This window comes from Rattus norvegicus, chromosome 7 (genome assembly GCF_036323735.1).
Source record: "Rattus norvegicus strain BN/NHsdMcwi chromosome 7, GRCr8, whole genome shotgun sequence".
Taxonomy (NCBI): Eukaryota; Metazoa; Chordata; class Mammalia; order Rodentia; family Muridae; genus Rattus; species Rattus norvegicus.
In genome coordinates this window covers 56876454-56900555 of record NC_086025.1, presented here as the reverse complement: position 1 = coordinate 56900555, position 24102 = coordinate 56876454, and the positions used below count along the sequence as shown (strand labels likewise).

Below are 24102 nucleotides of genomic sequence, written 5' to 3'. Positions count from 1 at the left end.
TGAATGCAACAAGGTCTCAGAAGCCTCAAACCTGAAGGTTGTCACAGTGACAGAGTGTCCTTCGGAGACACGCCTGTGCACGTCTTCCCCGGGCAATCAAAGGGGCATCTGCTCCGTTTGCCTCCAGGGTCTGGAGCAAGACCCATCTGTTTGTGCCCTTATACAAGTAGCCTGATGACAAAATTATCTTCAGTTCCTCAGATGAACACATCCAAATAGGCACTTAATCATCACTAAACAGAAAACCTTTATCTCCTTCTTAGAGGCTATTTTTAAAGCCAAATATGGTCAGATTAGTATTAGTTTACAGCATTCCAAAGTTAAATTCCAAAACCGGCTTTGGAAGCCCAGTAAACACTGTCACTCTGTAAGGGAGAAACTAATGGATGATATTAGTTGCTGGTGGGAAGTGGAATCCCTGGCTCAAACAGGATCAGGCCGGCAGCACCCAGACCGCTAATGGAATCTAAGTAAGAACTGAAGGAATGAGAGTGATCAGCTCTATTGACTGCATCAGAGACAGAGGCGGGGGGGGGGGGGGGGGTGCGAAAGGCGTAAGAGATTTAAAAGCAAACGTAAAATCTAAGGGGAAAACAAAGCGCATTTGCATCGTTGTATTTATTTGTAAGGTTGCACCGGATGCCGATAAATTATAAGGCTAGTTTAAGGATCCCCTGAAACCATTTCTTTCTATTCTTGACTAGCAATATATTAAATATAACTCTTTAAAAGGCAAGGTCAGAACAAGGATAAATGTAATAACTGCCTAAAATGTTTAACAGTCATAAACTTAGGGAAATTGGGAATTTTTGTTAATGTTGTTCTAGCTCGTGAAGGAGTCAAAATTGTTCGGCGGCAGGTGGGGGTGGGGGAGTACTGACTCCCTTGGAGGCCTAGGTCAGGTTTGAAGAGCACAGATGTAATTCATATAAAACTAATGTGAAAATAAAATCATCTCAAAGCTGAGCATGTAGCTGGGCAGAATGTTCCATTACCAGCCCTAATAAAGGAAAAGAAAGAAACTGAGCTCATTCGCTGCTTCAAAAGAGAGGAATGGAAAGAGAATTTAAAGCTACTAAGAAGTGCTCTGTGGACCAGGCACTTACTAGGTGCTTTACAGCCATGTAGATCTTTAACACACATGACTAACTGCACATGGATGCGCTGCTCCTCCTCTGTATGATACCTACCAGAACTCAGGGAAACTGCGTGCTTGTTCAATCAAGATCACCCACTGATGGGAGCAGGCAGAGAGAGAAAATCACTACATCTGCCTTTTCTACTACACACGTGTCTACAGATGACATCAAACAGCCCTTGACACAGGATCCCTAAAAGACAAACTATCCTAATGGGTAATCAGATTTTAACATCAGTTAGGTGGCCTGGACAAAAAGTCTCTAATGGAAATGATCCATTAGTGACAATTAGAGACGCGACTTCTTTGCAAAATGAGAAAGAACGCATTGTCACACAGGGTGGGGATGGAAGAAATATTTCTCCCACACAGCTGAGTGCTTATACAATCAAGAGGTCATATATAATAGTTTGAAGATTAAAAGTAAAATAAAAACGTTTCATAAAAAAGTTTATTTACAAAGTTATGTCGCCAAGTAGTCATCATTTCTAGGCAAAAGGGCGCAGGAAAATAAGTGAAACAAACCGATTTTTTCAACAATGGGAAGAACGTTCACAAATTCACATTGTGAAAGCTAAATGGTTTATTATTAACATTGTTGGAATAAAGTCTGATAGATCTTTAATGGTGACCTAATACAATACGGAAAAATTCAACCCACTCCAAAATAGACTTCGTGATATAAGCATATTTTAGTCAATAGTAACCTTGTCAATGGGAGCCTTATTATCTGTCAAACAGAACAATTCTTGAGTTCTCCAGGGTGCACTGAACCAGAGACTATCTCAACTTGAATCCCGGTTTACAACACTAATGGGAGATGTTGGCCTCAATTACAGCAATTTCGCGAAAGAGAGCATGCTTTGACAAAACAGGATCTATCCATGCACCACCCAAAACCGACTTTAAAGGGCAGAAATTTCAAGAAACTGTCAAAATGCTTCTGTCTTCCATTTACATGTGTGACGATATGGCCATAGTCTGCATGCACTGGATCTTAAACTCTATCCTCCTGAAGGACAACCAGAGCTAAAGTGGTCAACCAGGGATTCACATTCGTTGGAATCTGTGGATTTCTTCTGAATCTGTGAACATGCTCTATGGGTCCCTGGGAACCAATAATGCTATTGGGTTTAAGACAATTCAATATAAGAATACGAGTAGTCAGGTTGTGTTTGACACCCACACCTTAGACTAGACTTGTGAGGCCCATATTCTAGGACAATAATATCAAGACTTGTTAAAATTTTTCAATCTTTTGCTTTCTGTACATATACATATGTGTTATGCATGTACATTTCTGTGCATGTGCACATGTGTGTGCATGCCTGCTTCAACTTGACAGCCTATGTCTTCCTCAAACATTCACCAGTGATTTATTAAGACAGAATTTCTCGCTGAGCCTGGAGGTCAGCAATTTGACTAATCTGGGTCTCCAGCTTACCCCTGGAGCCCTTCCCCCAAGGGCTAGAAATGCAGGCCATACCCGCCAGGCTTTTACTGAGGTCTGGGAGTTCAAACTCTAGCCCTGACAATTACATAGTATGTTCTTTATCTACTGAGCCATCTCCCCAGGTTCTTGCTTTGTTTTTCATATAAAGTAATTCCTTTGCGTTTGGATGAGCAGCTATTCTGAGCACAATGAAGCCGGCAGTGGGCTCCTTTACAGCTCTGAAAACGCCAAGGACAGACTAAACATCTTGGTAAATCTCTTCTTAGTCAACAAAAATTTAAGACTAGACATTTGTTATAAACCAAAGTCTAACATAGAGAGCTCTCCAGCACACTGTAAGCAGAGGACATCTTTCTCAAGAGAGCACGGATCTTTCCTTGAGTAGACCCCGCAGTAAGCCATCAAACAAGCCTAAGTATGTGTCTGAAGGCACTGGTGGGGTACAAAGTCTGCTTTAGAAGAAGAATGAAATCAAATTCGAAATCAGTAGCAGAAAGAAATCTAAAAACTTCACAGTTGCACAGAAATGTAAAGAATACATTTCCAAATGAAAATGGAGTAAAGATAATAATGAATATCTTTTAAAATAATATATATCATTATACTATATATTAATGCATAATCATATATATTAATACAATATAATACATATATGCTATTAATATATAATGATATTATAATGTGTTGTTATAATAATATTGTTATATATAATAGAATCTATAAATAATGAATAATAGAATAACAAAAGGACAAAAATAAAGGAATAAAGGAATCACAAGAATACTAGTAATTATTAAAATGCATGAAAATTAAATAATATAGACAATCTAATGAGATGCAGCAAAAGTAGTACTTATAGGGAAGTCTCTAGCTAGACATGTCTATCTCAAGGAAACACTGGGGTAAAAGTCACTGAGAAAGGAAAAGAAAAGCAAATCTGAAGCAAACAGAAGGGAAATGCTAAGTATTCGAACAGAAAGAAAAGAGAAGAAAAAAATCAACAAGAAAATTAGATCTTTGAAAATGTCTACAAAATGTATATATTTTTAATGGTTGACCAACAGGGTACATAAAAGAGGATTCAAGTTACTAAACTCAACACTGAATGAGGAGATACTGCTCAGCTGGATACAAATTAGAAAGATTATAAAGGAACTCTATAGTTTGACCCCATGGCTTGATGAGCCTGGTTTCTTATACAGCTCAGGGCTTACACAGCCAACTGTGGGCTTGGCTGCCCCACATGGATCATTAATCCAGAAAGTGAACCCACTGACACATCCCATGTGAAGGGAGCAACGCCTCAACCAACAAACACGCTCTAAAAGCACGTGTTGTAAAGATTATATAACAATGAAATGGGATTTATCCCAGGAATGCAAGGTTTACTCAGTATCTGAAAGTCAATGAATCTACCGCCCCTTTTCAATTCCTCAATCCCGAGGTGACTCTAGCTTGTGTGGAGCTGACAATAAGTAACAGGTACAGATGCAAACATCAAAATCAGTCCAACAAGGAGTAGGAAACCTGGATGGAACCCCAAACTGGGAAATTGGATTAGTAACATTAGAGAAAGTTAGTGCAAATGCATTGTAAAAATTACTCAAAGGAGTAATTAGAAGCTCATTCTCTGAGGCCAGGATGGAGATAATATGAGAAGCACACAAGTAAAGTCAGAAATGTAAACGACTCTATAGACCGAAGTCTCTTAAGAATACACAAGCAAAAACCTTCAACGGAACACTGACAAACATGTTCTAAAAGCATACTTCTTAAAAGATTATATAGAACAGTAAAATGGGATTTGTCCCCAGAATGCAAGGTCCATTCAGTATTTGAAAGTCAGTGAATCGAACATACCATATCAACAGAACAACGGACTAAGTCACAAAATGACCTCAATAGAAACAGAAAGCCATGTCACAGCAGGAAACATCCTTTGCATTTTATCAAATTCTCAACCAAAAAGAAAAAGAAAGAAGAAAGAAAACAAAGAAAGGAAAGGAAGCAGCGAATCTAAGGAAAACCACATAATGGTGAAACTTGCATTCTTTCTCTGAAGGATGGGGAACAGGAAAGACAATAGCGTCCACTCTCACCCATTCCATCCACCCTGTAAACCAGGGTTTAACCAGAATGAGCAGCAGAGAGAAGTAAAAGGCACCTATATTGGGAAAGTTAAAGCACCATATTTACAGATGAAACAGTCTTGGATGTGAAAAACCCTGAAATCTGGGTTTTAAAAAACATTCAAATAAATGAGTGTGCTCAACCAAGTGACAATGTGCAAGATAAATATCCGGAAATCAATTTATGTCTATATTTTTATTAAATATAATTCAATCTATAATATCTTTGAAAAGGGAAAATTATAGAGAAATAATTTTAGTAAAAGATACACAGAACTGATAGTTGAGTACCACAAAACCTTACTTCACTGAAAGAAGACCTACGTAAGTGGAAAGGCGTACCATGTTCATAGGTCAGACAATCTGAAATCATCACAACCGCAACAATTCCAAAATCAACACGCCCTCCATCGAAACCTCAGTTCTGCTTTAAGCCGTTCTTAAAATTCACTCCAAAATTCGATGAACTCAGAATGGTCATTTTTAAAAAAAAGTATCTGAACAAGTTTAGAAAAATACAACTTTTATCTCAAAATTAAAGACACAGTTATAATAATCGAGTCAATATGGTTCTGGCTCAAGCGTATGGAGTAGACAGAGTAGATATTCCAGAAATAAAAGCCTAGCCTACCAGGCAATTGAAAACATCACCTACACAGTAGACACTTTCTGTACTGGGGACTTGTGTTTATATGAAGTACCACCGTAACTCAACGATAGAACAGTAAGTGAGATTTGATATAGCGAATGAACTGAAGAGGAGTTCTCCCACGGAAAATTCAGCAACACTCAGTGAGCCGCAAAGGGATGCTCAGCATCATTGGCTGTCCAGGCGATGGATATCACAGCAGCTATGAGGCAGTAACTGCTCTCTACAGAAACAACGGAGGGCGAAGGTGCGTTAGATGTGCTAGATCTACAGAAACGTGAGCACAGAAGACAGAACTGGTGGCTTTGTGAAACACTTCGGCACTTGCTCAAATCATTAACCACAGACTTACTACGTGATCTAGCAATTCCACTCTTAAGTGGCATCCAAGAGACATGAACCCATGTCTAAGCAGAGAACCCATAAACGCCCAACGTGGCATTGTTCATTATGGCAAAACATGGAAGCAACCCAAGTGTCCATCAACTGAACGATGAATTATATGGTGTGGCATAACCACATCGTGGAATAGGTTTGCCAATAAAAATGACAGGTTTCCAGATGCCTTTCAACAGAGGAATGGATACAGAAAATGTGGTACATCTACACAATGGAATATTACTCAGCTATCAAAAACAATGACTTTATGAAATTCATAGGCAAATGGATGGAACTGGAAAATATCATCCTGAGTGAGCTAACCCAATCACAGAAAAACACACATGGTATGCACTCATTGATAAGTGGCTATTAGCCCAAATGCTTGAATTACCCTAGATGCACAGAACACATGAACCTCAAGAAGGAAGAACAAAATGCAGATGCTTCACTCCTTCTCTGAAAGGGGAACAAGAATACCCTTGGGAGGGGATAGGAAGGCAAAGTTTAGAACAGAGACTAAAGGAACACCCATTCAGAGCTGAGAATAGGACCCCCGTTGAAGGAATCAGAGAAAGAACTGGAAGAGCTTGAAGGGGCTCGAGACCCCATATATACAACAATGTCAAGCAACCAGAGCTTCCAGGGACTAAGCCACTACCTAAAGACTATACATGGACTGACCCTGGACTCTGACCCCATAGGTAGCAATGAATATCCTAGTAAGAGCACCAGTGGAAGGGGAAGCCCTGGGTCCTGCTAAGACTGAACTCCCAGTGAACGGGATTGTTGGGGGGAGGGCGGCAATGGGGGGAGGATGGGGAGGGGAACACCCATATAGAGCGGGAAGGGGAAGGGTTAGGGGGATATTGGCCTGGAAACCAGCAAAGGGAATAACAATTGAAATGTAAATAAGAAATACCCAATTTAATAAAGATGGAGAAAAAAATGACAGGTTTCTAAGGATGTAAATAAACCTCAAAAACATGCTGAGTGAAAAAATTCAAGTCACAAATAACAACATATCAGTCAGATGCATGTATGTAAAATGGATCTACCAGGCAAAGCTATAAATATAGTTGATTAGCAGTTTCCAAGACTAACATATGTTTGGGGGTTTTATTGATATTTCTATCGGTGCAACAACAGGAATGTTCTTCAAAAATGAGTTGGGCTGATCAGTTCAGAATTCTGCAATATACAAAACGTCACTGCATAGAACATTTTGAATGAGTATACTTAAGTGACAGATTCCACATAAAGGAAGTGAAGGCTATAAGGGTTCAATAAAGTTGTTAGAAATGTGGATCAAAGAAACAAACATTTTAAAGAAGAAAACCAACAAAGGGCATGCGAAGCCTTGGAATCTGACAGGAAACTCTGACAGTCACCCCTCCTTCAGCACTGCCTTCACCTCACCTGTACTTCCACTGTTACAGAAACAAATACAAGCGCCAAGCCACTCAGCACCCCCTCCTCCCTGACAACAGAGAGTAGAGAGAGAACAGGAACTAGTGTCCAGCAGGTAGAGACTGACTCATTCGAAAAGATAGCAAAGGGACAGCAAGTTTTCACCAAATAACAGCCCCACACATTGTCTCCATTTTACTGACAGCATTTAAGAACAGAAGAGAAACTTTACCCACAAGAGTCTCTTGCCTCCCAAACCCTGACATCCCATTCCAAACCTGAGATAAAGCTTTCCTACCTCACCAGCAGGATCCACTGATGTCTCCTGTGGCAGGAGGAAGGTGGGTGTAGCACTAGCCTGTCACATCTAAGGAACTGTGACAATGCTTCCCCACTTCACACAGAAGGCCTAAGATGAGGCACCTGGAAATCCCTGGACAGAACAACAGTCACAGAAAACAATGACCTCTTAACATTCAGCACTGAACCTAGGGAACTGCCCATAGAGAAGAATTTCAAAAATGAATTCTCAAGCAAAGCTGGAGCACAGAGAGACATTTCCCTAGAGTTCAAAACCAATCCTCTCCTTGAATTGTTTGATAACAGGCCATGAGCTATTGCGACATCTGGATCTTTGCTGCAACTGCCAAGATTAAGGACCATATTGTGTCCACCAAAAGAGAGGACCCAGAAGAGAAAGAGCCTATACAGTAAAATGCCAAGGCGGGAGAGAAAGGGAACTCCAGCAGACAGACCAACATGAAACATTGTTTCACCACAGAGACAAAGTAAGGATGAAGAACCAATGTGAAAAGGTGCTCTCCTGAGCAGAAAGAAAAACCCGACAAGGCTAAGCCTGAACAAGCCTGTTTGTTGTTGGGATACTGATGGGTGGTCGTGCCTAGATTAACAGCCATCCGCACAGAAGAATCTGAGGCAAATAAATCAAGCACAGGAGGGAAAGAACGGTAGCCATGCACCTCACACTGTAACCTCAGAGTAAATATTTCTGCAAGATATGTAGGTATTTTCCAAAGACCATGCAATTGGGGGTCTCCCGGATGGAGCTACAAATCCATGGCATGGCTTCTCAATGCTTGCTTTTGTCACTCACGGAATTTCCAAAAGAGAGCTATACTAGTAGAAACCTCCCAAAACCTGAGAAAAGTCTGGAGACTGCCAAGCGGTGAACAAGTCTGTTTAAAAACCAAATGCCAAAGCCATTTCCCCAATTTGTAAATTTCATATTTCTAAAAACAAAAGAGTTAGGTTTGGATTCTTCTCTGCTGTCACAAATGCCACACGGCAGCGAGGCAGTGACTACAACTGTGGTGTACAAAGCCATAGCTATCAGCCACATGCGTCCTTTAAACAAAGAAAAGTGAGTCAAAGGAAGCTTTCAGTTTCTCAGAGGCACTAAGCAATGAGGCACTAGCTACAGTTCAAGAGATCAAAAACCTAAGTAGCCACTGCCTTCTGTGCTGGAGGTATATAGAACCTTTGGATTCCTCTGGATGGTTCTGCTGAAAAGGCTAAAGAGTAAAGACTTTACTTGGAATAATTTGTTTTGGGGCTTGGGGGTTACTGTTAATCAGTGGGAAGGATGGTTTGTTTTGGCTTTTTGAGACATTCATGATCCTGCCTGAGCTTCCCAAGAGCTCAGATCACACACATTTACAGGTCTACACCAGCACAGACAGCTTAATAAGAATTCTTTTTTTTTTAAGATTTACTTATTTATTTTATGTACACTGTAGCTGTCTTCAGACACACCAGAAGAAGGCATCAGATCCCATCACAGATGGTTGTAAGCCACCATGTGGTTGCTGGGAATTGAACTCAGGACCTCTGGAAGAGCAGTCAGTGCTCTTAACTGCTGATCCATCTCTCCAGCCCAAGAATTCTTCAGCAAATGCTACCGGTGTGCGCCACCACAACCGGCCCAAGAATTCTTAACTAGGTAAATACAGAGGCAACTTGGAATTTCTGCCTTGAAAGTTAGAGTATATTTCAGTTACATATATGCCTCAGGAAATAAACCACCAGTGTACCTTTCCAGGGAAACTGCTATTTTAGACATGAAACTTGGTTGGCTGGTCTCATTCTCAATTCATGACTGCAAATCCCAAATAGGCACTACTGATTGCCTGGGATCCCACTGCTGAGCCCTGACAAGCTAATTTCACACAGTCATTTCCCTCTACAAACGTTCAAGCTAGCATCCCCCAGCCCCCAGCCATCCCCCTTCCTAATCTTGATAGACATTACCTTATTCTTCAAAGAAAAAAATAAGACAGTGCGCTCAGAGCCCATTGCCACTAGCCTGGTGGTATCGCCTTCCTTCCTTAGAAATGAAAGGTGTCGCATTCTAATAAAGGTTAGCTCCTTCATGTCAGAGTCCCTGCTGATCACGTTAGCTCCTCTGTCTAGCATAAGCATGTCCCTCTTTGCTGGGTCAAGTCCCCAGACATCAAAACACGCTGCAATTCAGTTTTACCAAGAGGTGTGGCTATTTCATTTTCTTAAGCTATGACCCCTTTCCATGACTCTCATTTCGGGCTTCTGATCATCAAGGAACTGTTTGCTGAGACCCACCCAAAGGGTCCCCGGTTCACACCACCACAGTCTGTATCACATTGGGGTCCCTCTTCATAACACTTAGAACAGGAGAAGAAAACAGACCCAAAACAGTGCAGATCTTGTCCACCTGTGCACGCCACACCTCCTAAATGCTACGAACAACATCAGTAATGAGGATAAGAGGATAATAGTTCATCTGTCAAAAATCCAAATTTTGGATTCCCTTGCTCAATTTTCAAAGGCATTTCCAGAAAAGAAGTTATATGTCTTCCCCAAGGGCATGTGACCAGGGGATAGAGGTATGGCCGGGAGGGACCCAAGTGGCTTGTAGCCAGTACTTGATACTGCTTCTCCATATAACCGGTTTCAAACTTTTGGTTTGTTTATTCAATGAAGATTCTCACCAAGCTACCAAGAAGCAAAGGAAAGATATAACTTGAAATGTTCACCCCTTTTAATGAAATCTCCACATCACCCCTCTCCCCAAAACTGAGGGATTATCATGGAGGGGGAGGAAGAAAGATTATCAGAGCCAGAGGTTGGTAGAAATGCTTTAAAATAATATTTTCAGAAAATGAAAGGTCCATTGCATATGCATGAGTTCATACAGGCCTTAGCTTAATGCGTAGACCTACATAAGACCTGGTCAGTTAAAATTCCAACTGACGCTGGTTGGAGAAGGGCTCAGGAAACCCCACCCTGTGCTGAGGAGCTATTGATTGTTAAAGGTTGTTAGGGAGGGACATTTTCTTCATGGATACAGCCCCAGGTGGGATACAGCCCCTATGCTCGAGGAGATGGCTCTATACCCAGGTAGATACTGGCTGCAACAACTGAAGTCTGGTTTTCAATAGTAAAATACATATAATAATGAGGGGGATGTCGTTGGGGAGGGAGTCGATAGAAAAGTAGAGATGGTAGGGACTGAAGGGTAGAGGCTGGGGATCAGAACTGGGGCGTTGGTTTTGATCAAAACATACTGTACACTTGTATAAAAGTCTCAAGAAGAAAGGACCCACTTAAGAACATTAGGAAAGGGAATATAGTGGGGTGCAGATAAGACTATGTGCTGTAGTTGGGGTTCTTTAGAAAACACATGCACGCTGTGTCTCGGCAGCTGTTCCGCCTCAGGTTCTAGAATGCGAGTATGCCATGGTCAGGAGCTCCAGAGACGGAGCAGAGAGTGATTTCAGGTAATAGTCTGATTGTCCAGTGTAGGGAATTAATTGGAACATAAATTAAAAGGCTACAAAAGATTACAGTTATGCAGACTTTCCGCTGCTGGCCTGTGAGTCTCGCAAGAGACATGGCCTTGTATTTATTGTCACCTCCTTTCTGGTGACTGTTCATGCATATTGATGTCCCAGTCCTGTCCACTCCTGGAGCCTGCGGAAGAGAATGCAGATAGTTCTCAAGCTCTCAGAATAATTTATGTGGGAAGCACTAGTGAAGAATTGGTTTTTTTGAAGGCAAAGAGCTGAGCTGAGTAAAATGTAGAGGTAATGAGAAGTCACTGCAAAAAGTCCAGTAGAAGAGAGGTGGGATAAGGAAGTGGAGAGAGAAGGAAGTAAGATTAGCCAGGAAGCATTTTACAGATGCACAGGCTCAGGCAACCTGGCATCAGTGTGTAGTGACTGTGGGTCCAGGACTATGGGAAGTCTGACTTCTACTCTTTATGGCAGAGATGCCAGGTGAAATACAGGACGCTGGCTTCACTTGGTTGAGTGATCGCCAAGCGTGCAGAAGCCCTAAGCTGGATCCCCAGCATCATGTAACCCGGGTGTGTGATGTACACTCTCAATCCCAGTGTCTGAGAAGTGGAAGCAAGAGGGATAGATGTTCAATACCATCCTCTACTAGAGAGGTAGCTCAGCAGGCAAGAGTGCTTCCCCTTTACCAGGACCCACGTTCTGATCCCAGCACACACGTTGGGTTGCTTAGAAAGGCCTGAAAGAGAGCCGGATGTAGATCGCTCCTGAGAGACACAGCCAGAATACAGCAAATACAGAGGCGAATGCCAGCAGCAAACCACTGAACTGAGAATAGGACCCCCGTTGAAGGAATCAGAGAAAGAACTGGAAGAGCTTGAAGGGGCTCGAGACCCCATATGTACAACAATGCCAAGCAACCAGAGCTTCCAGGGACTAAGCCACTACCTAAAGACTATACATGGACTGACCCTGGGCTCCAACCTCATAGGTAGCAATGAATATCCTAGTAAGAGCACCAATGGAAGGGGAAGCCCTTGGTCCTGCCAAGACTGAACCCCCAGTGAACATGATTGTTGGGGGGAGGGCGGTAATGGGGGGAGGAGGTGGAGGGGAACACCCATAGGGAAGGGGGAGGGCTTAGGGGGATGTTGGTCTGGAAACCAGGAAAGGGAATAATAATTGAAATGTAAATAGAGAAATACCCAAGTTAATAAAGATGGAGAAAAACAATACTTCTGAGGGAACTGTTGCCTTCTTCTGAGCCCTGTAGAGGTACCCCCACACATGTGGCATGCACACACATGCACTCCAGTAAGAATAAATCTTAATATAAGATCATCCTTCCTTACACAGGGAGTTTGAAGCTAGCCTGGCCTACATTCCCATCTGTAGAGATATCCTGAGACAATCAAGCATATCATACCTACCAGGTCTAACGTCCCACTATCAGCCCTAGCCACTGTCAAACCTGGACAGATGAATATGTTTGCCCACTTGTAAAGTAAAGCTGACCCCAACCCAGCACTGTATTTATATACACATGAAAAAGAAAAAATATCCCGAGGAAAGCTCATACACCAAGTGATAAATCAAGAGAATCGTGTGAGCCTCAGAACACTGAAAGAAGCAAATGAACAGCATTAGATTCCAACTCAGTGGGAGCGCATGTAGCGCGTTCGCTGTTATTAGAGCCATGATAGATGCAGTCAATTCTCTTCATTCAAAGGAATTGTAACACAACTACTTCTCCCCTGCTCAAAACGTAGCGTCTGTGAATTGTACAATCTGTCAAAAACGGAGTCTACCCGAAGCAAAGCCACTTAAATCAACAAATCTTCACGTTGAAATTCACTGACCTAAATATTAAAGAAGACAGAGGAGACATAGCCGCAAATTACCAGTGGGGGGTGGGGGCGGGGGAGGTAGCCGGAACTCTCTGGAGTGGAGAGCCCTGCTGTGCCTCCCGCCTACGAAGGCCATCATGCTAGGTGCTAATCGGAGGGGATTGCTGGACTTTTCCACAAAGCAATTCATCCCACAAAGGTAAATCAAAATTCTCCAGCTTGCTCAGAGAAACAGAACCAACTATGCTCTTCCGTTACAAAAGCCACACAAGATGAATGGGCTCATGATTCGGGCTAGAGGGATGTGGATGGAATCTCCATTCCCCATTTCTCAAGGCAACCAACCATATCCCAGGGACCTTACCAGGAACTGAGACTCTCTCCTTTCTTTTATTAGTTTTCTTGTATGACTTTTGCTTCTCTTCTGATATTTGATTTCAGAGATTTTTTTTTTCCTAAGGGAAAAACCTCCTTACCCTGGGGAGGATTAAATTAGGGCACAGCTGGCTTTATGCCATCAAGAAAGAATTCAAGGAAGAAATCGAAACGTCACTTTGCCTTCCCCCGCCCACCCGTGCCCAGATCTCTCCCGACAGAGACACAGCAGATGTCAGGTCCCTGTGCACACCATACCCTGGGAAGAAATGGCCGGGGTGGTCTGCAAGAGCCCACATGGGTGCGACTTACACAGAGAGAATCTAAGCGTAAGCCCACCTTTCAGTCATCCCCAATCCCGTCATCTGTGTCTGCTCTACTTGCAAGGGCTGCTCTCCTACCCAACCCCTTCATCCATTTGCTTAATCAGGTTCACCTTTCAAGAATCAAAACATGACTAATAAAAGATAGGTGCGTCATGCCTCCGTTAGTGCTTATCTCAGGCAACTAACTTCTGCAGCAGGCAAGTCTGTGTTGTTAATTCTATAATCAATGACAACTACATTGACGACAATCATTTTAGCTTTCTCTTGCTCCCCCCCACCCCAACTGTGTGTGTGTGTGTGTGTGTGCACTTACTAGATGCACACTCATGCGTGTACATGCATGGAGAGGCTGAAGTGCAATGTGAAATTGTTAGGTACACACACCCAAGAGGAGGTGGGGAGGTAAATGTTAGCTTTCTTCCCTCAAGAAGCTCTCACCTTTTATTGTTTTTGAACGTTTTATGTGTGGGGGTGTTTCGTCTGCATGTGTGTCTGTGCATCTGGTGCACATCTGGAGCCCCACAGGTGCCAAAAGAAATGTGTGCCATATCTCCTGGGGCTGGAGTTACAGGTAGTTATGAGCTGCCAACGTCAGTGCTGGGAATTGAACCAAGGTCCACTGAAAGAACAGCCAGTACTCTAACCTGCTGAGCCGTCCCTCCAGCCCCACCACTTATTTTTTAAGTTCATCAATTCATTAGCCAATTATCCTGAATGATTTGCCTTTCCATTCTCCCAGCCCCCACCTGCTGCTCAGCCCCACCGCCCTGCTCAGTGTTTAAAGAGGGTTCTGGTGTTACAGATCTTTAGAGGTAGATGCTTTCCCTGCTGAGCTCTCCCCAGCCTTCCTCCTTTATTTTTAAAAGTGCTAGCACAGAGTGAGGAAAAAAGTTTTCCTGATGGTACGTAACAGATTACCATAAATGTGGTAGTCTTAAAATCAGAAACGCACTCTCCCAGAGCCTTAGGGCTTTAGAATTCAGCCTGCAGGGTCTGGAAGGACCCTAGTCAGGACCTCCTCTTTGCTGCTGCTTCTTGCTCCTAGGAGCTGCTCTGGCGTCTGGGCTTAACAGTGAGTGCTTCTAACCTCCCCGTCATCTTTGCTCCACTGCGTGTCATCTTTCTCCGAGTCCCTCTTGTAAGGATGCTTTTAAGGGCACATCAGGCTCATGGAACAATGTGGAGTACTCGTCCTTAGCTCATGGTCCTTAATTTGGCTGACACTGTGGCTCAGGGGCATCTAGTTTACCGAGCACAAGCAAAATCCCAGGATCAATCCCAGCACTGCCAAATAGTAATGGTGGTTGTTAAATTCACTTACACTTGTGTGTGGAGTCCCTTTACCTAAATGCTGTAACAGGCTGAAATTACAGTACTTAATTCTCCATCCCTTCCGGTAGTCCCCTTCAGCCTACCAGAGAGTGCAGCACTGCATAAAAATCACTTTAATCAACTGAAAGCCACCACCAGTTACTGGCTGCACTTTAATTGCGTAACATGTTAAAGATTCTTCCTTAGCCTTGCTGAACAGACCCCAGTTTTCATAGACTCTCGTAGCACTTGGTAGGCAAAAAGATTCAAAGATCCTAATCAGGAGAACCGCCTGGACAGCAGTTAATTAAATTAAGAAAGTGTTCAGCCAGTAGAACCATCCTTCTCGGACCTTACAGAGATCCAGCTTAGAAGGTACCTAATGAAGGAGATAAAGGTTTATCATAACAAAAACCAAATGCCAATGCCGGGTCAGGGTGAGGAGAACCATAGCAATATGCAGAAGTGAAACCAGTTCCTCCTTACCCAGGATGCAAGGGATGAAGGAAGAGAAATAATGAAACCCTCCCGGACTGCCAAACAGTGAACATCCCAGACAGCAAAACTGACTGTAAATTACCGCATCTAATTAATGGATTAATTAATTTCATTTCATTATTACTTGATTGCTTAGGCCATTTTACTTGACAATATTCCCTCCTATAAGCCTCTGCTCTCTCCTTTCTCACCCCTCCCCCCTTGAGTTAGCCCCTCCTCCCCCAGGCGGTTTCCCCTTGTGCTTTGACATCACCTGGACTTATATGATTTTATGCAAAATCTAGGACCCACAAATGAGAGGAAAGACACCATATGTGTTCTTCTGACAGAGTTTTAACTCACTTGGTATGGTTGCCCCCAGCTGCATCCATTTTCCTGCAAATCAGTCTTATAAGCTGGAAGAGGAAAATATAGGAATAACAGATTTGGGGAATGAGATTTGGTTTTGAGAAGAATAAATGACTATGGAGTGCATGACTAATCTGCTAATGCTTCACCTAAAACCTGAGGCCTAGGGCTCAGCTCAGCAGCTAAGACCATCGTTGCTCTTGCAGAGGACCTAGGTTTGGGTCCCAGCGCCTTATTGTGATCCACAGCCATCTGTAAATCCAGTTGCAGAGGATCCAACATCCTCATGCATGCTCAGATGCATTAAATAAATCTTTTTTAACTACCTAAAATCAAGCTGAAATGTTACAAAACAACCACAGACAAAGATCAGAAATGTCTGCATAACAGAAAGGCATCCAATTCATTATCAAAGAAGCAAAAGCAGTGGGAAAAAACCCTACCTTCCTGTCAATGCATTAAAGATCTGCATTAAAGGCTGCAAACTGACCCTGCTCCACTAAACATAAATAAACAAGCTACGAGCCTATGTCCTTGCTGGGGACAGGAGACATGAAAGGATGAGCTTTGACTTCTTTAGAAAGACTGTTATTCTAAATGAAAGATGGGAGTAGTCTTCACATCATAAAGAAAGTTTCCATAGCAACTTGCCAGTCTCTCCTTTTTGGGAATGTGTACACAGAAAACAAGGTAAAACATTTCAGAAACTAATTTTCTATGCCTTCAGCTGCAACTCTGCATAATCTAAATTTGGAATAAAGAGGTGTTAACACCTTTAGACACAGGCAGAACGTTGACTCAAGACAAGCACCTCAACGAGGTTCAGAAACATAAAGACCATGAGGCTACCAAGACAATCTCACGGAACACATCTTCTGATGGTTCGTCCTTGGCCATACACCATGAAAAGCACCTACCTCACCTAAGTTCTTTAATCTTCACTAAAGTCTAATGAGAAAAGTACTGTTTGCATGAAAATATTTTGATAATTGAAAATGAAGCCGAGACTCCCGGAGGAGAAGGGACAAGGGAGGAATTCAGCTGCAGTGTGTGGCCTTCCACCCATGGCACTGCTCAGAGCATCTCACACAGATGGACGCTCCTCACTGTCTTCCTGAGAGAGATGCTGTGACTCAGCCTAGCTGACGCACTGTCAGAGAAAAAGATGAGGCTGCCTGTACTCACACGTTATTAGTAAAGTGTATTTAGCATTTTCCGGCAGCAAGGAGTGCTCAAATAAAACCAAACCAAACATAAAGACAATAGACTTAGAATGCATCAAGGAAGACTCTATCAGAACAAAGGAAAGAAAGGGGGCATCGAATCCTGCCCGTTGAAAGATGGCTACGGTGAAGTTCCGTCGCCCGTGCCTTTCATTCAGGCTTTATGCCCATTCCTCAGCTTGCAAGTGCCAAGGATCAGGCAGCGCTACAATTGACATATTAAATGTCCCTCCAAGACTTCTGGGGATCAACTTGGAGGATGTTTTTGAAACTTTGGGAAGTAATCTCTGACTAGCTAAGTAGGTTAAAGGCGCATTCCAGTGAAGGTTGTGTCTGGTCCCTATTCCTGCCCTCTCCTCTCCTCTCCACACAGTAAAGAAGCCAGGCTGCATGCCACCAGCATGACCTTCTGCCAAAGCACGTGTGTCAGGCAGGCACGGACCACGAGACAAATTCCATCCTTCCTTCTTCTTACTTACATCAGGAATGGTCACAGTGACCCAAAGGAATGACCAAACACATTGTCAACATTTTAAATGCATATTAATGGAGAAAATGGTCAATTTTCTAAGAGCCTAACACACTAAAGGTAAAGATATGTGGGGAAATTACTAGAAAGAGGCAATTTAAGAATACGTCTAAAGCTCACAGGACATTGTGGAAGAGGGAGTGGAAAGATTGTAAAAGTCAGAGGGTCAGGGAATTTCCTGTAAGATTCTGTCTTCTAGTAATGTCAGAACTCCACCCATATAGTCTCACCAACATGGCTGCCCAACCATGAGCTGAACAAGAATGGCAGCAATCGATATAATAACATGGACCGGGGAAAACACCAAGGAATCAATCCTACATGACAGGCAACTAAGGAAAGCTGGGATCAGGAGAGGTAGCGTTCCCAAGAGAAGAGCGAACCAATTGAGAACCCAATACCAAATGGCCACCCTGAAGACATTGATACATGTAACCTTACATAAACCGAGCTGTTTATATTTATATTTAGGAATGCACATTTATATACGAACACACACACACAACACACAAACACACACACACACACACACACACACACACACACACACACACACAACAATAATCAAGGAAAAGAGACCATGAATTGGAAAGAGAGCAAGGAGCATATGGAGTACTTCAGAGTGAGGAAGAGAAAGAAGAAATGCTATCACTATAATCTCAACATAAAAGAAAAGAAAAATAAAATAATAAAATAAATAGCAGGGGAAATGTAAAACTAAAAGACCACCAAAATCCCAGCTCAATTTCCCAGAGCTGCCGCAGAGTTGACACTGACATACAGGAACCACTATGGCCGCCTGCATCCATTGGAGCTTTCTGATTGGTTTTCAGAGTTGCTTACTGAACAAACTCAAGCAGAAGAGAACAGTCCATGGAGGAGGAAACACAGTGCATAATTTGGCCCGATCAGAGATAACAGAAAGGACTGTTATGTATGCACGGGTGCAGCTCTTTTTCCATTTCCCACATGGCACTTCTCAAAGATGATTACCCTCCTTGGCTTGCAGAACAAGTGCACATGCAGAGAGCCTTTGAGACTTCATAACTGAAATCGAGGTCAACCAGGCACTGCTCCCTTCCAGCTTCCTCTGACGTCTACAGTAGGAAACTATAGACACAGGAAGAGTCATACCAAATGGCCAGCCCGAAGACATCCATACATGTAACCTTACATAAACTAAGATGGTTATATTTATATTTAGGAATACATAGTTATACATGTGCACATGTGCGCACGCGCACACACATACACACAAAACAACAATCAAGGAAGAGTGAATGAGTGAGTGGGAGGGAGCAAAGATGCCTTGGTTAGATCATCAGGATGCTTTCCCTTACACAAATGCACAGACATATACACATATACATGCACATATACATACACATACATCTCACATGTATACACACATAAATATACACATATACTTATATACACATATTTATTTGCACATATACTTACACATACACATATATACATACACACAATCACATGTTACATACACACATGTACTTAAACATATATACACAAATACACATACATATACATACATACATGTACATATACTTATACACACATGTACTTATACACATACATATATACACATATTCATGCACATATATTTACACACACATAATGCACGTATGCATACATATACATTCACACTCATACACATACGTACATAGATACTTACGTAGACGTGCACTTCAGCAATGAAGTACAGCTTCTGCCAATGTTCAGAGCAACGACTTTAAATCAGGGAAACTGAAAGACTCCAGGATTTATTCACAAATGTGGTACCTCAAGTGTGCTACCAGCATCGCAACATAATTTTCAATAATCTACAACTGCAAATCTTTGCACTTAAAAATGTGAAATCCCTTCCATAAATTTTAGTGTTCCATTGCATTTACTATCTGACAGACAACAATGCCAACAGGGTCCATCTGCTGCGAAAAGCGGGGCGAATGGAAGAGGAAGAATGACGGACTAATGCGGCATTGGGAGCCACCATTTTATACATAATCACTTTTAATGCACTCTGCTTAGAAGATCGTTACAAAGATAAATTTGCTCCCTCCCGTCCCCTGTCCCTCATGACTGTTGCCAATCAAGTGTCCTTTATTTCCAATGACTGTCCCACCAGCCCTACCACCACAGGAAATCAGGGCTATAACAGGACCATGGTATTGCTGTACGTGTCAAAGACAGCATTTTCTTGCACTGTCAATGAATGCTTTTGATATCTATGTACCGACTCGTGGGAATTTAACTGCCGCCAACAATCATTATATTTTACAAACAGCTGTGTTCTAGGCCTACAGCACGTATCAACGTCTCAGAAATAATGTTGTCTATATAAGGATCTATTTAACAAAAAAAAAATGAAATCATAGCATATTCAGCTGAGGGGAAGTGAAATAGGAACCCACAGAGTTTCTGCAGAATAATTCATGAATAAAACATCTGCATAGTATGCTGTTCAGAAAGAATCCATCATAATAAAGGTTTCTGTGACATAGGATAATATGCATGTATTTAAACTTTTCTCTCTGACAAATGTCTCAACATCATCCATTCCCTCCATATTCATTGAAAAGGTACTCCCAGTCCCAGCGCTGACAGTTCTCGCTGCCTCTGCCTGTGTACTGTAAAGGACAGAGACTAAAGGCTTCTGTCCTTTGAACACTCAACAGGCAGTATTGCACGCCAAATAAGAAAAGAAATAAAAACCAAAATCTGCAGAAACAAGCATTGCTTTTGGCAAAAGAAAAAAAAAAGTGTTTGCATACACAATTCCGAGGTCTTTTTGCCATACTGTATACAAAGATTCATCTTGAAGACTTCCAAATCTACAAATTCATTTTTATGGAAGGCTACTCAATATGTCATTATTCACTTTCTGCTTACTTTCAAAACGGAATTTGACTTAATAGACAATAGAAGCACATCGACTTAGACACGCTAAAACAGCAAAGGGGCAGAGCAGTTACAAGCACAGACTTCCGCCTGAAATAACCCAAAGAGAAGTAAAACTGCTCCTTTTGTTACTTTTTTTCAAAAGGCTCAATCTTCTCGTGATCTGGGACTGAATTACCTATCTATTGCTTCCTTTAAGGATCATGAAGAACGTAGTTTATTTGATATTGTTTATCTAATTGCTGAAGACGTCACAGAGGGCCTTATTTCTACTTTCTTTTGGAGAGTAATTAGCCGCTGGCTTCACCTGATTTGCTAACCACCTGGAGGAAGATGCTTATCTTTCAATTAACTTTGACAGAGGGCGCACGTGCAGCTCATCTACAATTGCGCTTCCTTATTTAGTGACGTGAGAGTCAAGGATGGGAGAAGACAGTACCTTCTCCTGTTACTGTGGAATCAAGTCCCGGAGAGCATGGTCTTTGGTGAAGGAGGGATGCAGACCAGGTTTAGTTGGTCCTAAAACCTATTCTGTTTATAGACGCAAAGACCGCCATGGAGATCAATTAGTGCTGCCATCGTCCTTCGACGCTCCTGGACAGCAGTGTTACAACACACCACACTCTGTTGTTGGCCCTCAGCCGAGAGAGATTAGAGTTTCCACTGAGCTACTCAATGAAGACCGAACATTTCAGAAGAGCACCCAGTGAAAAGATAGCTATGTAACTGGGAGATTCCAAGAGCTGCCCCAGGAACAGGTTACACAGGAACTGTAGCTGGGGGAGACAGCACAGTCTACATTAGTTCCTTTCTCCACCACTGTGACAAAATGCCCTGACAAAAGGAACCCAATGAAAAAATCGTTCACTTTTGGCTTACAAGGATACAGTATTTTACAGTGGGGAAATCATGGTTGAAAGAGCTCACATTGCATTCTTAGTCTGGGAGCAAAGCATCTTCAATGCCCATGCCCTGCTGACTGTCTCCTTCTCGCTCATTCTGTGACTCTAGCCCAGGAAACTGTGCCAGCCTTGGTTAAGAAGGAGCCTCCAACTTCAGCTATGGTCATGCAGAGAATCCCTCACAGGTGTGCCTGGAGGCTTGCCCTTCTAGGCAATTCCACCAAGATCTATTGGATATTGGTTATCCAATTGGGGAAGATTCTGGGAGAGGGAGATTCTTACGTTAACCAGCACAGAGATCATCATGTAGACATTTTAGCAGTTCACGGGGTGCCTAACTGGCTCTTTTTAAATTTCAGATTATCTCTCCATGTGAATCTTTTACTAAAAGGAGAGATACCATGAATGCAAATACTGAAAGTTACTACTGAAGAGGATTTTTAAACTTTGTGTCAGTCTAAACAGGGCTTCCATGGGCATGCCACTGATAGTTTGGTTGTTTGGTTTTTTAATAGTGAAATAGATGATGGCGATAAAGACAATTATGATACCTGTTAATGACAGGAAACCAAAGTGCTAGACCACAAGAAAAAAAAATAAATACTGCAAGAGTTTAGGAGACTGAGCTGAAGTCTATCAGATTCAATTTAATTCTCCATTCTATGTTCAAAAAATTGTAAGATTTGACCTAACAGCTATTGTGTCTAAAAAGAAAAAAAGACATTGGTGTTTTAGTTGCCTTCAAGCTAAATATGAGTCAACAGCATTACAGTTTCCCCCTAAAACTAGAGCAATCTGAAGTTCCATTTACAAAGAAAAATGCCTAAAGCAAAAACATAAAACACACACAAAAAAGACCATAATGGTGGTTTTCTGTTCTCCGCTGCCAGGACCACTCCAAGAATTGATGGGCTCAGTTGTGGGTACCGCATTTAAGAAGGTCATTGGCAAGCTGGAGTACACATGGGGAAAGTGACAAGAATGTCAAGTAGTTTCAAAATCAGATATGAAAAAAGGACAGCAAGGTGATCCGCCAAGAGAAAAAAACTTTGTAAGAATAAACTGGGAATCTTGGGTTTACCTCATGGTGGCTGAGCCGAGAGCCAGGTAGAGGCACGAGGAATGACAGAGCCTCCCTCATACCCAGTTCCTCATGCCGTCCCAGCAACAGCTCCATCGTGTTCTCTCCTACTATACACTCCAGGAGAATACCAAGAACAAATCCATCAGGGTGGGTCCCATCTGCCATTTCTAGTTACCTAACAAATGCCACTCTGTTGCTTCGGTGAGCAGACGCTGCCCACAAGCTACCCCACAACTGACCACAGTCCCGTGCCTCACAACCCAAATAATTCCCCTCCTTCTTTTCTCACCCTAGCCCCTGTCTTTTTGTCTCTCAAAAGTAATCCCTCTCCAGGGTTTTCTGTAGTCTGACTTCATGGAACATCTTTAGCAGGGCAGTGCTAGCATCTCAGGGTTGCTGAGAGAGTGGAGAATTTGCCTCAACTGGTATTGACATGTTCTATTGTTTAAAGCAAGACACAGACAAATAGCAAATTCAATCATAAAGTTACCATATTTTTTTTCTAAGTAGACTCCCCATTCCCTGATGGACATTTCCTCAACTTTGTCAAGATGGCTCATGGGCAAACCTATCTACACCAACGTCTCTCCTGACATCACCTCCTTGGTACAAAACAAACAGCAAAAATATGGTTTCTGTGTCCTACAGAAGCGAGTCCTTCCATAGGACTCGAGACCCTTCCCTTCCCTTCCTTTCCCTTCCCTTCCCTTCCCTTCCCTTCCCTTCCCTTGCCCTTGAGTGTTCTCTGAGGTTCCACCTATTCTTTCAGTTCTTGTCTTCCCAACAGCATGAAGGCAACTCCCTCCATGTTCTCTCCTCTTTATTTCCTATTTTCTCTCTCCCATCCTTCACAGACACATAGCTAAGAGGAGAAAATGTCTGCTTCCACTCATGGACCACCACCACCACCCCCCCAGCTGTCTGAATCTAGTTTCTTTCCTCACTGCTTGATGAACCTGGTTTTGCTCAGGTTACCATGGCACTTGTAGAAACTCGGAGTCTCTACCCTAGTGGACACTTCTATGCCTCAGAGCACCAGAAGCATGGATTATGTGAAGCCAGCCCTCGTTGCAACACTCTCCCCTAAGCACAGAGAGGCTGTTATTCTTGATTTTCCCTTCTCCTTTGGCTGTTCCTCCTCAGACTCCTACAGGACCCTCATACCAAGTACCAACTTCTGAGCCCCTCGGACTCTGGCCTAATGCTCTCCTCTCAGGGCCATAAGCAATTACACACAGCAATGTAAAGAAGTTTAAATGATGACCTCAAACTGTCCCCGTCACCTATGTGCACACACAACTGTCCTCTCACTAGCATACTTAAACATCTTACTGGTCTCTCAAAATCAATAACCCCAAGTGTCATGAAAGACACTTGCATTGTCCTCAGTAGGCGCCCAAGAGTTGTTTGGTGTTGTCTCCTCTCTGGACGCACACTTGGAAATCGCTTGGCTCAACAAACAACCAAAGATTTGATCTCTTCCTTCCACTTCTATGAAGCCACCTCAGTCAGGTCTTCTGCATCCCTGTGGTAGTGTTTGGAGTACCTGGGTGTCCTGGCCTCTACTTAATTCTCTCTGTATCTGAAACCATGCACTTTCTTCCTGACTTGGGTCCACCCAGACTGGATTTTCTGCTGTTCTTCAAAACGCCAAGTTCTTTCCTTCTGGAGGACTTGACACTGCCCTTCGGTCTGCTTGCTTCTCATCCTCAGAGTCTTCTAGCCCCTTCTTTTGTACTTGAGAGGCTGCTGCTCAACCTGACTTATGGTGCCCGTGTTATTCCCATTGACAGCA

General features: G+C 42.6%; 1 protein-coding gene and 1 long non-coding RNA gene across 3 annotated transcripts in view; both read right to left on the bottom strand.

The window, feature by feature from the left end:
• Grip1 (glutamate receptor interacting protein 1) overlaps positions 1–24102 on the bottom strand; it is a 657377-nt gene that overhangs the window by 577322 nt on the left and 55953 nt on the right. The window lies entirely within an intron of this gene.
• LOC134479879 (uncharacterized) overlaps positions 1–24102 on the bottom strand; it is a 64186-nt gene that overhangs the window by 26813 nt on the left and 13271 nt on the right. Inside the window, exon 2 of the long non-coding RNA XR_010053722.1 lies at positions 1–24102. This exon is cut by the window's left edge and continues 26813 nt beyond it. This is a non-coding gene — a long non-coding RNA (uncharacterized LOC134479879).